The sequence below is a fragment of the Triticum urartu genome, chromosome 2 (genome assembly GCF_003073215.2).
Source record: "Triticum urartu cultivar G1812 chromosome 2, Tu2.1, whole genome shotgun sequence".
In the NCBI taxonomy this organism is placed as follows: domain Eukaryota; kingdom Viridiplantae; phylum Streptophyta; class Magnoliopsida; order Poales; family Poaceae; genus Triticum; species Triticum urartu.
The window spans coordinates 497,417,297-497,429,162 of NC_053023.1; positions in this window are offsets into that span (position 1 = coordinate 497,417,297).

An 11,866-nucleotide genomic window follows, 5' to 3' on the forward strand; every position below is an offset into this window, starting at 1 on the left:
TTAATAATCCACTGGTTCGTCAAATGTTTTTGCTTCACAATTCTCTTCGTGAAGCCTATCCCCCTAACTGCACTGTAGGGTACGACACCAGCAGCTTCAGAATGGATTATTGATAGTGGGTGTACCAATCACATGACTGGCACGCGAAGCCTTCTCATGGACTCAACCTTACGTCCATCTGACAGAAGTCACATCACATTTGCTGACACTGGTAAAAGCAAGGTATTGGGTCTAGGTAGAGTTGCAATCTCAAAGGATCAACACATGGATAAAGTCATGCTTGTTGAATCCCTTGGTTTCAACTTAATGTCTATCTCAATGCTTTGCGATTTAAACATGATTGTGATGTTTGGAAAATATCGTTGCCTTGTTCTAATGGAATCTGACAAGTCTCTAGTGTTTGAAGGGTATCGGAAAGATGATTTGTACGTGGTAGATTTCTCAGCAGGACCACAACTTGCAGTATGTCTTCTAGCAAAAGCTTCTGAATGCTGGCTCTGGCATCGGAGGCTAGGGCATGCTGGCATGAGGAACCTCCACACTCTTGCAGGGAAGAAGCATGTCATAGGCATCGGGGGCGTCATGTTCAAGAAGGATCACTTATGCAGTGCCTGTGAAGCAGGAAGGATGACGAGGGCCAAGCATCCCTCGAAGACAATCATGACAACGACTCAACCCTTCGAACTGCTCCACATGGATCTTTTCGGTCCCACTCATTACTCAACTCTTACTACTACTGCTTGTCTCTATGGCTTTGTCATTGTTGATGATTATTCAAGATATACTTGGGTGCATATAATCCTCTACAAGACTGAAGTGCAGGATGTCTTCAGACGCTTCGCCAATCGAGCAATGAACAACTATGGCGCCAAGATAAAGCACATCAGAAGTGACAATGGCACTGAATTCAAGAACACTGGCCTAGATACATATCTTGATACCTTAGGCATCACACATGAATTCTCAGCTCCGTACACGCCACAGCAAAATGGCGTCGTCGAACGCAAGAATAGAACACCTATTGAGATGGCCCGGACGATGCTTGATGAATACAAGACTCCAAGAAAATTCTAGCCTGAAGCCATTGATACTGCATGCCATATCATCAACCGTGTTTATCTTCACAAGCTTCTGAACAAGACATCCTATGAGCTCCTTACTGGCAAGAAGCCAAATGTCAGTTACTTCAGAGTATTTGGTGCCAGGTGCTAGATCAAGGATCCACATCACACTTCAAAATTTGCACCAAAAGCACATGAGGGTTTTATGCTTGGATATGGAAAGGATTCGCACTCCTACAGAGTCTTCAACCTTTTTCACTATAAAGTGGTTGAAACAGTGGATGTGCGGTTTGATGAGATGAACGGCTCACAAAGAGAGCACCTGCCAAATGTGCTCGATGAAGTTCCATCCAGTGAATCAATCAAACTTATGGGAACTGGAGAAATCATACCGTCTGAAGCTCAGCCTAAAGAGGAACTTATCATCTCCGCACCTAATCAACCTGAAGACAATGATCAGCCTGAAGACAATCCCTCTAACGATGACAATGATCAGCAAGAGCAAAATCTTCGTCCTGTACATCCTCGTGTTGCAAATGAAGTACAAATTGAGAGAATAATTGATAGCATCAATGCACCAGGTCCACTCACTCGTTCAAGGGCAACACAACTAGCAAATTTCTGTGGGCACTTCGCATTCGTCTCAATATCTGAAGCCAAGAAAGTTGAAGAAGCCTTCATGGAACCTAAATGGATTCAAGCTATGCAAGAAGAGCTTCAACAGTTTGAGCTGAATAATGTATGGGAACTGGTTAAGCGTCCCGATCCTCGCAAGCACAATATAATAGGCACCAAATGGATATATCGCAACAAGCAAGATGAGCATGGTCAAGTTGTCAGAAACAAAGCTCGTCTCGTTGCTCAAGGATACACTCAAGTTGAAGGGATTGACTTCGATGAAACATTTGCTCCTGTGGCTAGACTTGAAGCCATACGCATACTGTTGGCCTATGCAAATCATCATAACATTCTCCTGTATCAAATGGATGTGAAGAGCGCCTTTCTCAATGGCAAGATTGAAGAAGTGTATGTTGCACAACCACCTGGCTTTGAAGATCCAAAACACCCTGACATGGTGTACAAGCTCAACAAGGCACTGTACGGCCTCAAACAAGCCCCTCGGGCTTGGTATGACACACTCAAATACTTCCTGAAGAGCAAAAGCTTCAAACCTGGTTCCCTCGACCCCACTCTCTTCACGAAGACATATGATGGTGAACTGTTTGTGTGCCAAATATATGTGGATGACATTATCTTCGGCTGCACCAATCAGAAATACAGTGAAGAGTTTGGATATATGATGCAAGAGCAATATCAGATGTTCATGATGGGTGAGCTGAAGTTCTTCCTTGGTCTTCAAATACGTCAGCAACGCAACGGCATCTTTGTATCTCAAGAGAAGTAGCTCAAAGATTGCCTGAAGAAATTTGGTATGCAATACTGCAAAGGCTTCATGACGCCAATGCCAGCCAAACATCATCTGGGTCCCGACGACAATGGTAAAGAGTTTGATCAAAAGGTATACCGCTCCATGATTGGTTCTTTACTTTATCTATGTGCATCTAGGCCAGATATTATGCTTAGTGTTTGCATGTGTGCTCGATTCCAAGCGGCACCAAAGGAATCGCATCACTTAGCTGTGAAGCGAATTCTTTGATATTTGGCTTACACCCCAACTCTAGGATTATGGTATCCAAAGGGCTCAGAGTTTGATCTGGTTGGATTCTCGGATGCTGATTATGCTGGTGACAAGGTGGATCGCAAGTCTACATCAGGCACATGTCATTTTCTGGGACGATCACTTGTATGTTGGTCTTCAAAGAAGCAGAACTGTGTATCTCTCTCCACTGCTGAATTTGAATACATTGCTACTGGATCTTGCTGTGCTCAGCTTCTGTGGATGAAGCAAACACTGACTATGGCATTCATCTGAAGCAAGTGCCACTCTACTGCGACAACGAAAGGGCCATCAAGATTGCCAACAACCCAGTTCAGCACTCGAAGACAAAGCACATTGAAATTCGTCATCACTTTCTCAGAGATCATGTTGTGAAGGAAGATATTGATATCATACACGTCAACACTAAAGAGCAATTGGCAGATATCTTCGCCAAGCCCTTGGATGAGAAGAGATTTTGCAAGTTACGGTGTGAGCTAAATATCTTGGAATCCTCAAATGTTCTGTGATCAGGCACACATCCTAACACTTATGCATATTGATGACTTAGATGTGCAACACACGAAGTAAAGTATATCTTCAATCAATGAAGACATACATTCTAAGTGTGAATACATTAATGTGGAATTTGACTTCGGAGCGCCATGATAATTGTGCGCCGTGTCTGGGTCTAATACTTCCTATACGATGGGTAACGCCACCACCAAATTCTTCTATTTGAATTGTTTCACCCATGCATTACAATTGCTATGTCTTCACATTTGGTTTGGCTTCAATCTCAACTTGTCTTCATGATTATCTTCACTATGTTGATTATATATATATATATACTAGTGTTCTATCCTCTACAGCATTCACTTATAGCTATGTCTTCTTGTTGAATCTTTTGAACTAAGTGAATGTGATCGGACCCTAACCTCTCTGTGCTTTCTATATCAAACTCTATCTGTCCAAATCATATGCATTCTCTTGAAACTGTCGAATGTCTTCTCCGCGTCCTTGTCAGCAGAAGATACAGAGACAAACATTAAGTCCGTTTTCAATGCTAATTCCTTCACATGAAACCCAGAGAAGTAGGAACGACCACCCGACAATCCAGGCATGCGTGGGAACATGGAACAACCTCCGATATGTTGCATGATGGCCACGTGTCCTTCAGATGTGAATTGCCAGGGGCACCTATGTAATAACATTGTGCCGTCCCTGTCCCTATAAATACACGCCTCACCACAGTCATTATCCTTTCTTCCACTCTCGCACAAACCCTAGCGCCACCGCTAGCCCTCGATGACGCCGGCGACAAAGCGCTTAGCTGCCGCAACCTCTCTGACGCCGTCTTCACGCCAGCCGCGGACATCATCTTCTCCGCCATCGCCGTAGGTGTCCTCCGTCGCCAAGTTAGGGCACGGACGATCGAACTGCTCGGCCTCATCTCCCTCTCCGTCTAGCAGTTCTTCGTGTGGTAAATAAAACTTCCTTTTTACGGCCCCTTTGATCCTATAGATTCATCACTTTCTGCCACAAGAAGTTCCTATTCACACAAGTTGGAACTATTTCATACTGCATCTCATAATATGCCTAGTATGTTCACTTATGCTTCACAAAGTAGTTAGATTCCTCACTTGTACTGATCCGTGGATTCGTACAAATATGGAACCAACTCTTTATCTATGAGTGAATGTCTTCGCACGATGAGGTCAATGTCTTCTAAACTGATTTATCTTCAAAATCTTCTGAGAATGCATATGACCTCTTCCCCTTCCCTCACACCTTAATGCTGTCATAGGTACATGTCCGTGGGACAATCCCTTGGTTCTCATAGTCTGCATTCATTTGCAGAATTCTTACAGCATCACATAAATTCTCCCGAAGCCAGTTCCTGTTTGACCCACAGGCGGAAGCCTTCGAAACCTTTGAATGTGTTGATGCCATTCAGTTTGAAGTTCATGGCTACAGAGAAATCTGCAAGGAAGGGAGGCATGCAGCGCCGTGGAAACACTGCTAAGGACCTGCCACCAGATCTATATGAGCAATACAAGTCAGATCCAGAAGAAACCTATGGAGAACGCAAGAACCGAATCCAATGGATTCGAAGACATTGGGCAGAGGAATGGTTCAAGTACAGATTCGTCACGGACAAATATGCTGAGAAGAGTGCCATCAAGGGACCATGGGGAGATATCACATACAAAGGTCTTCAGCCCAAATCACAGCCCGAAGCTATTGCTCAAGGCTTTTATCCATGCATGCTTCGTGGACCTCAGCCTGCTAATGCCGACCCATCCTCTCTGTTGTGGTGTCGCAAAGACAGTCTCTTCAAGCGCAACTATCAGTTTGCACAGAACTCTGCCAAGGAAAACAAGAAGTCATTGGGATTAGACTTCAACCCAGGCCCCTCTGCGCCATGTGCTGATGGCACACGAGAAGCTGAACCCAATCTGGTTGGGCCCTTCTACAACCTAGAAGGTCTCATCACTCATATTATGGTTCAAGGGGCAGTCGTGGCTCAACCTGCAGATGATGCTAGATCTGACGAAGCACCTTCACCACCGAAGCCGCAGAAGCAGAAGAAGGCTAAAGCTTCAAAGCCTGCCTCAGCACCAAAAATCTCACGGGCGAAGCCACTGGCTACTGCACCTCCTGAAGACAGTGTGCAGTCTGAAGATTTGTCACGCATCTCCAAGCCCTCAAGAGTAAAGATGCCTTTGCAGCACACCAACCAGGAACCGACTGTTGCTGCTATTCTGCGCAACGACGCCATTGATCTGTCCAGCGATGAAGATCTTGTAGATGACGCTCTTGAGCAACTGATCAAGAGCAAAGAAGAAGCAGAAATCTTCAATGATTTGCCTCTCTTTGACGTGACAATCATCCACAGCTTCATTGATGAGTGGTTTGACACGCCCAACCTTAGCTTTGAAGATCTGCAACTTCCAATTGGCCTCAGTGTCGCCTTCCATAGCGCCATTGCTTCAGAGCTAGCTCTAGCTCAGCGCATCGTTGAACTGAAGCAAAAGATCGACTTTGAGAAAGCTCAGTTCAAGAAGCACATGGCCAAGCTCAGCGTGCAAGAGGTGAAAAACTTCAAGATTATGTTGCACGAGCTCAAGGAAGCCTTTCTCAAGAAACGTGCAGAAGCTCAAGATTCTCGTGAACGCATGAAGAGTCTGGCTGACAAGTGTGTGCAAGCCTACAATGAGGCTGAGAAGCGCAAGGCTCTTCGTCGTCCTAGCATCGATCCCAGGATGGCTGCAAAGAAGAAGAAGAAGCCAGCTGTGGCCGAACCCGAAGCACCAAGGCAGGAAGCACATCCCATTGTCTTCCCAGCCAGCATGACTGGCTCGAAGCCAAAGGTCAGGTCAACCGCTTCAGAACTAAAGAAGACGAGGACTGCTGAGGCTGAAGCCAGAAAGAGGAAACATCCTGAAGCCTCTGACGCTGCTCCCTCCAAGAAGAAGCGCAAAACCAAGAAGGATCGGGCTGCTCCCACAGAGCCCTTAGTTGTTGAACCTATCTCAATGGTTCGCCCTGCATCTACACACCAAGAGCGCCAACTGATTGTCCATGAGCCTACTTCCACAGAGGCTCATGCAGCTGAAGACATTCCAGCAGTTGATCCCACCGCTGTTGAAGACATTGGTCACCATGACAATGTTGAAGATGATGTAGTTCTTCCTTAGATCGAGCACCAACAGGTATCATCGCCTGTGCTTACGCACAGCGAACTCATCAGCATTGGTCGTCCTCTGACGCCAATTGCTCAGGATGCATCATGGGTTGATCACCCACAACAACAAGTCACACCACCCCGGCAAGATGAAGAAGAAGACTTTGAGGCCCAGCCAACTCCATCTCCAGAGGCATCGCCAGCGTAACGCAGGCTTCGCAAAGGACCAAGGTCTCAAGTCCCTCTTTTGAGCGTTCCAGAAGGAGAAGTGCCCCACCAATCTGTTGCACGTCAAGTGTTTCCAGATGCCACTCCTACTGTGAATGTCTCCGAGTCTGAGGCTAAAGCTATTGAAGACATTCCGGCTGCATCAGCCGACGACACACAAGAAGAAGAACGTGTCCCTATCCCCCCCATTACTGAAGAAGCTATTCTCGAGGAGAACGTGTCTGTGCCCGACCCTCCATCTCATCAAGTGAAGGTTGAGAATCTTGAGGCTGCCACCACCAACACAAATGAAGCCAATGATGTAGTCATGGATGAAGCAAATGTGGAGCCTACACCAACAAATGTGCCAGAAGTCAGTGAAGCCAATGATGCTACTGCTCCTGTTCCTGCGCCTGCTGCTGGTCCTCAGTTTGACTATCATGTTGAGCACAGGCCTCAGGTACAGAAGCCAATGCCAAGGTTTCCCAGGTTTCCAGGTCCTGCATCAGCACCCGGATTCTTTAATGTCAACGGCTTCAAAGCAGACAACACCTTCTTCAATAGCGCCAAGAACCCCTACTCAAGGGAAAGAATATCTTCTGATCGGTTCTGGAGCTATCCGCAGCGAAGTTATTACTCATGCATTCTGTACAATCAAGGTCGCATCTTCCCTCATATGCGTATTGACATCGAAGCCATAACTGGTCTTCCCTGCTTGGAAGAAGCTCTGGATTGCTTCAAAGAGTCTGGATTGTTGCCCTTCGTCACCGACCAAGAGCACTGGAACAAAGAGTTGTTGCTCCAATTCCATGCCACTCTTCACATTCGTGGCTACAACAGAGATCCAAAGACTTGGGTCCTTGAGTGGATGACCGGCAATGTTCATCACGAAGCCAAAGCCTTTGATATCATTGAGCACACTGGGCTGCCCACTCCTGGAGATCTTTATGAACCTGGTTGTCAGCTTCATAGTGCAGCTATGGAGAGCATCTTTCAGAAACCTGAACCAAACATGAGTCAGATGCTTAGCATGATGAAGCCTTTGCCTCCAGATGCTGCATATCCTAAGGAGTTCTTTGTTGAAGACCTTGAGTATCTATCACATTATAAGGCGAACTCTCTGGCCCATCAAAGGACATTCTCCACATGCAAAGCTGGAAGGTGCAACGAAGACTTTGGTCTTTTATATTCTTCATGGCAAATGCTTCAATGCACAAGACTTCTTCATCCGCCAACTTGTTGCATCAGGATCTGATCTTTTTGGCTTGAAGTTTTATGCTCCATGGATAATGCGGATGATCAAACTACACTCAGCTGTCTCATATCAGCCCTCTGCTCGCAATCATCGGATCTTTCTGCCTGACGTTGATATGTCCGTTGAAGCCATCTATCCAGAGCCTGCCAAGGAGCCTCTTACTCTTCACAATGCTGAGCATCAATGCTTCTCTCAAAACATTGAAGGAGTTGAAGCAGTCACTCGTGTTTATCCTCTAGCTGGTACTACACGTGCACCTCATCGTGCCCTCACTGAAGCCACTGAAAGCACTATTGCCCAACGGCCCAAGAAGCGATCTCGTGTTCTCAATGACCGAGAGTTTCTGGTTGCCCTTCATCAGAAACAGGATAGGCATCATGACTGGCTGAAGCGCCAAATGCAAAGCCTCTTGGTGGATGTCAACCGCATTCGCAATGTTGCCACCAAGAATGCCTTTGTTGCCCATGAAACCTGTCGGCGTACATGGAAAGGGCTAACGCTTATGTTTTCTGAAGATGATCTTCAAGAGGATGGCTTCTCTGAACATTTCAGGTTTGACTCCACACCTCCAAGAAGGACTGTGCTACGACGAACTCCTTCTCTTGAAGACTCTGAGTTCTCTTCCTCCGCGGCAACTATGAATGCCAGAGTGATCGAGGACGAAGACGATGCCACTTCACCGCCCCCTACTTCTGTACGCATCGACACGGCCCCGAGCTCGTCTGCACCGCCGAACAACACCGACGACCTTGCTGCTTCACCTACTCCTCATGGGAACGAGTAGATGATCTATGTCTTCAAACCTTTTTGGTCCTTACTGACAAAAGGGGGAGAAGCATATGAGTTTGATAGTCTTCAAGCGGGTCCATATGGGCGGTTGCTTTATGTTTTGCCTAGTGTTTACAACTCTCGTTTTGATACATTTGGTTCTTTGAGTTGTAACACTTAAACTCGATGGTCGTTTGCTACTTATTTGCTATTCTATGATGCGATGATAAATTCTGCATGTGCGACGATAAATTCCGCACTTAGATCATTTTGCAGACGTCCATTTTTCATTATGCATGTCATTATCTTCACATACTTTTCATGCATGATGAATTGTCATCATAAGTTGAAGAGGATCTCCACAAGTACAACCTACCATGTGCATTTGCATTCCAAAAGCAAATTACTTATATGCACATCTTCAGGGGGAGCCCTTGCAACTTATGAAGGCAATTCCCTATCCTTTACAATTTCACATATTATATTCCCCGTTGAAAACTTCAACTAGTTCGTCATCAATCACCAAAAAGGGGGAGATTTTAAGTGCATCTAGTGCCACCCCTAGTTGGTTTTGGAGTATTGATGACAAACCTAGTTGAGGGACTAATGGTTTGTGAGAATTGCAGGATAACATAGGTAGAAGTCCCTCATTGATTCGGTTTTCCTACCAGAGATGACCCCTAAAAATGTATGAAGACATTGAAGTCAAAGGTGGTATGTGAAGACATTCACATTGAAGACTATGACAAGAGAAGACATCGCATGAAGACTATGGAGCACGAAGACTTAGCAGTTTCGTCGTTCTGTGTTTTTCGTTGTTGAGTCATAGGAACCACCGCACTGTTAAGTGGGGTCCAAGAGAACCAGTCAGAATGACTGAAGTTATGCTTAACCAAAATCCTATGTCTTCGAGTGAAGACTATGAGAGCAAATCTTGTCTAGAGTTGGATAAGTCAGCTTTGCTTGTAGCCCAAGTAAAGTTGCCGTGTGTGTTTGAAATCTGACCGTTGGAACACGTGTCAGTTCCTTAGTGACCCAGGGTCATTTCGGAAAAATCAGGTCGGGTTGCCTAGTGGCTATAAATAGCCCACCCCCTACAACCATAAACGGTTGGCTGCTCAGAGTTAAAGCACGGCTTTTGTCGTTTCAGAGCAACCCACCTCGAAGCCTTTGAGAGAGAATTCCTTGCGAGGATAAAGCCCTAGCCACCCACAGCCAAAGAGTGTTAGGCATCACTTAAGTCTTCCTGTCTGTGTGATCTGAAGACTTATTACACTTGAGGAATGTGAATCCTCCAGCCGGTTAGGCGTCGCGTTCTGAGCATCCAAGAGTCATTGTGGATCGCCGGTGAATGAAGTCTATGAAGGTTTGGAAGTCTACCTTGAAGACATACCAGAGTGATTGGGCGAGGACTGGGTGTCCTTAGCTCAAGGGGAATAAGGTGAAGACGAGGTCTTCTGGGTTGAATCTTAGCCTCCCTAACCAGACGTATAGTTGTCACAGCAACTGGAATTGGTCCAACAAATCATTGTCTTCAACGAGTCACTGGTTTCATCCTTCCCTTCCCTTTACTTACTGTTGGTCCTTGTGAAGTCACTGTATGATTGGATCACCATTTGGCTTCACTGAGTGATTACTTGTTCTGATTGGCTTCACAATATCTTCCTACCTGATCCTTACTGCCTAGCTGCTATTAGTCATTGTGCTTTCACTTCATTGAATACTTGACTATGGTTTGCCTAGTGTAGTCTACCTTCCGCTGCATGGTAATAGGTTTATTTCTATCGTTTGTCTTCGAAACTTACATGTTTTGAAGACTTCCATAAAAATCGCCTATTCACCCCCCCTCTAGTTGATCACTAGCACTTTCAGCGTGCTCGCCGCCCACCACCTTCGGCTTCACGTTGAAGGTCTTCAGCCACAGTCCAAAGTGGGGGGGGGACATGGAGGAAAGCCCCACACATGATGATGAACGCCGAGATAGTGAGGAAGGAATTTGGAGCCAGATCATGGAAATCTAGCCCATAGTAGAACATGAGTCCTCGGACAAAGGGGTGGAGTGGAAATCCTAGCCTGCGGACAAAGTGGGGGATGAAAACGACCCTCTCATGGGGCTCCAGGGTAGGGATGATCTGTCCCTCGGTCGGAAGCTGATGGGCAACCTCCTTGGCTAAATATCGAGCCTCCCGAAGTTGGGTGATGTCCTTCTCCTTGATGGTGGAGGACATCCACTCGCCCTGCACTCCGGACATGATTGGAGTGCTTTCTTGGGGCAGCAAAGATGAGAACTTGGGCGCTGGAGCTCGAGAGTGGGTAGGCGGAAAGAGAGAAGGCATGGGTGAAAGATGTAAATTCTTATCTCCTTATAAAGGCAGTGAATATCAAGTGCCTCCCCACTTGCCATAAAACTCGCCTATTCCCCAGGGGCCGTGCAGATGGCACGGTTGGATTACCCATACCCGTATTGATGAGAATCCCGCCATAAGGGGACACGATCTCTGCTTCGATGAGATGTGCCAATAAAGCCACATCTCGAAATATGAGTGGAAGGCCGAGAAGGGGTTCGAAATAATAACCGGGCAGGGACGTGGTGTCATGTTACAAAAAGTTGTCAGCATATTGGACTCGTGAAGTATTATACTCTCTGCGGTGGTGTGTGGTACTTGTTTTGCAGATCCGAACATGTTCATTGTGTTCGAAGACTGTGTCGGAGTATTCGGAGGAGGAACCCACCTTGCAATGCCGACGAAAATCTACGCATCGTACACCTCGTCTTTGAAGGCTGGTTCAGGGGCTACTGAGGGAGTCCAGGACTAAGGGGTCCTCGGGCGTCCGACCTGTTGGACATGGGCCGGACTGATGACTATGAAGATACAAGATCGATGACTCTCACTCGTGTCCGGATGGGACTCTCCTTGGCGTGGATGGCAAGCTTGGCGTTCGAATATGAAGATTCCTTTCTATGTAACCGACTTTGTACAACCCTAGTCCCCTCCTTTGTCTATATAAACCGGAGGGTTTAGTCCGTAGAGACAATCATAATCACATAGGCTAGACTACTAGGGTTTTAGCCATTACGATCTCGTGCTAGATCAACTCTTGTAATACTCATATTCGTCAAGATCAATCAAGTAGGAAGTAGGGTATTACCTCCATAGAGAGGGCCCGAACTTGGGTAAACATTGTGTCCCCTGTCTCCTGTTACCATCAACCTCCGACGCATAGTTCGG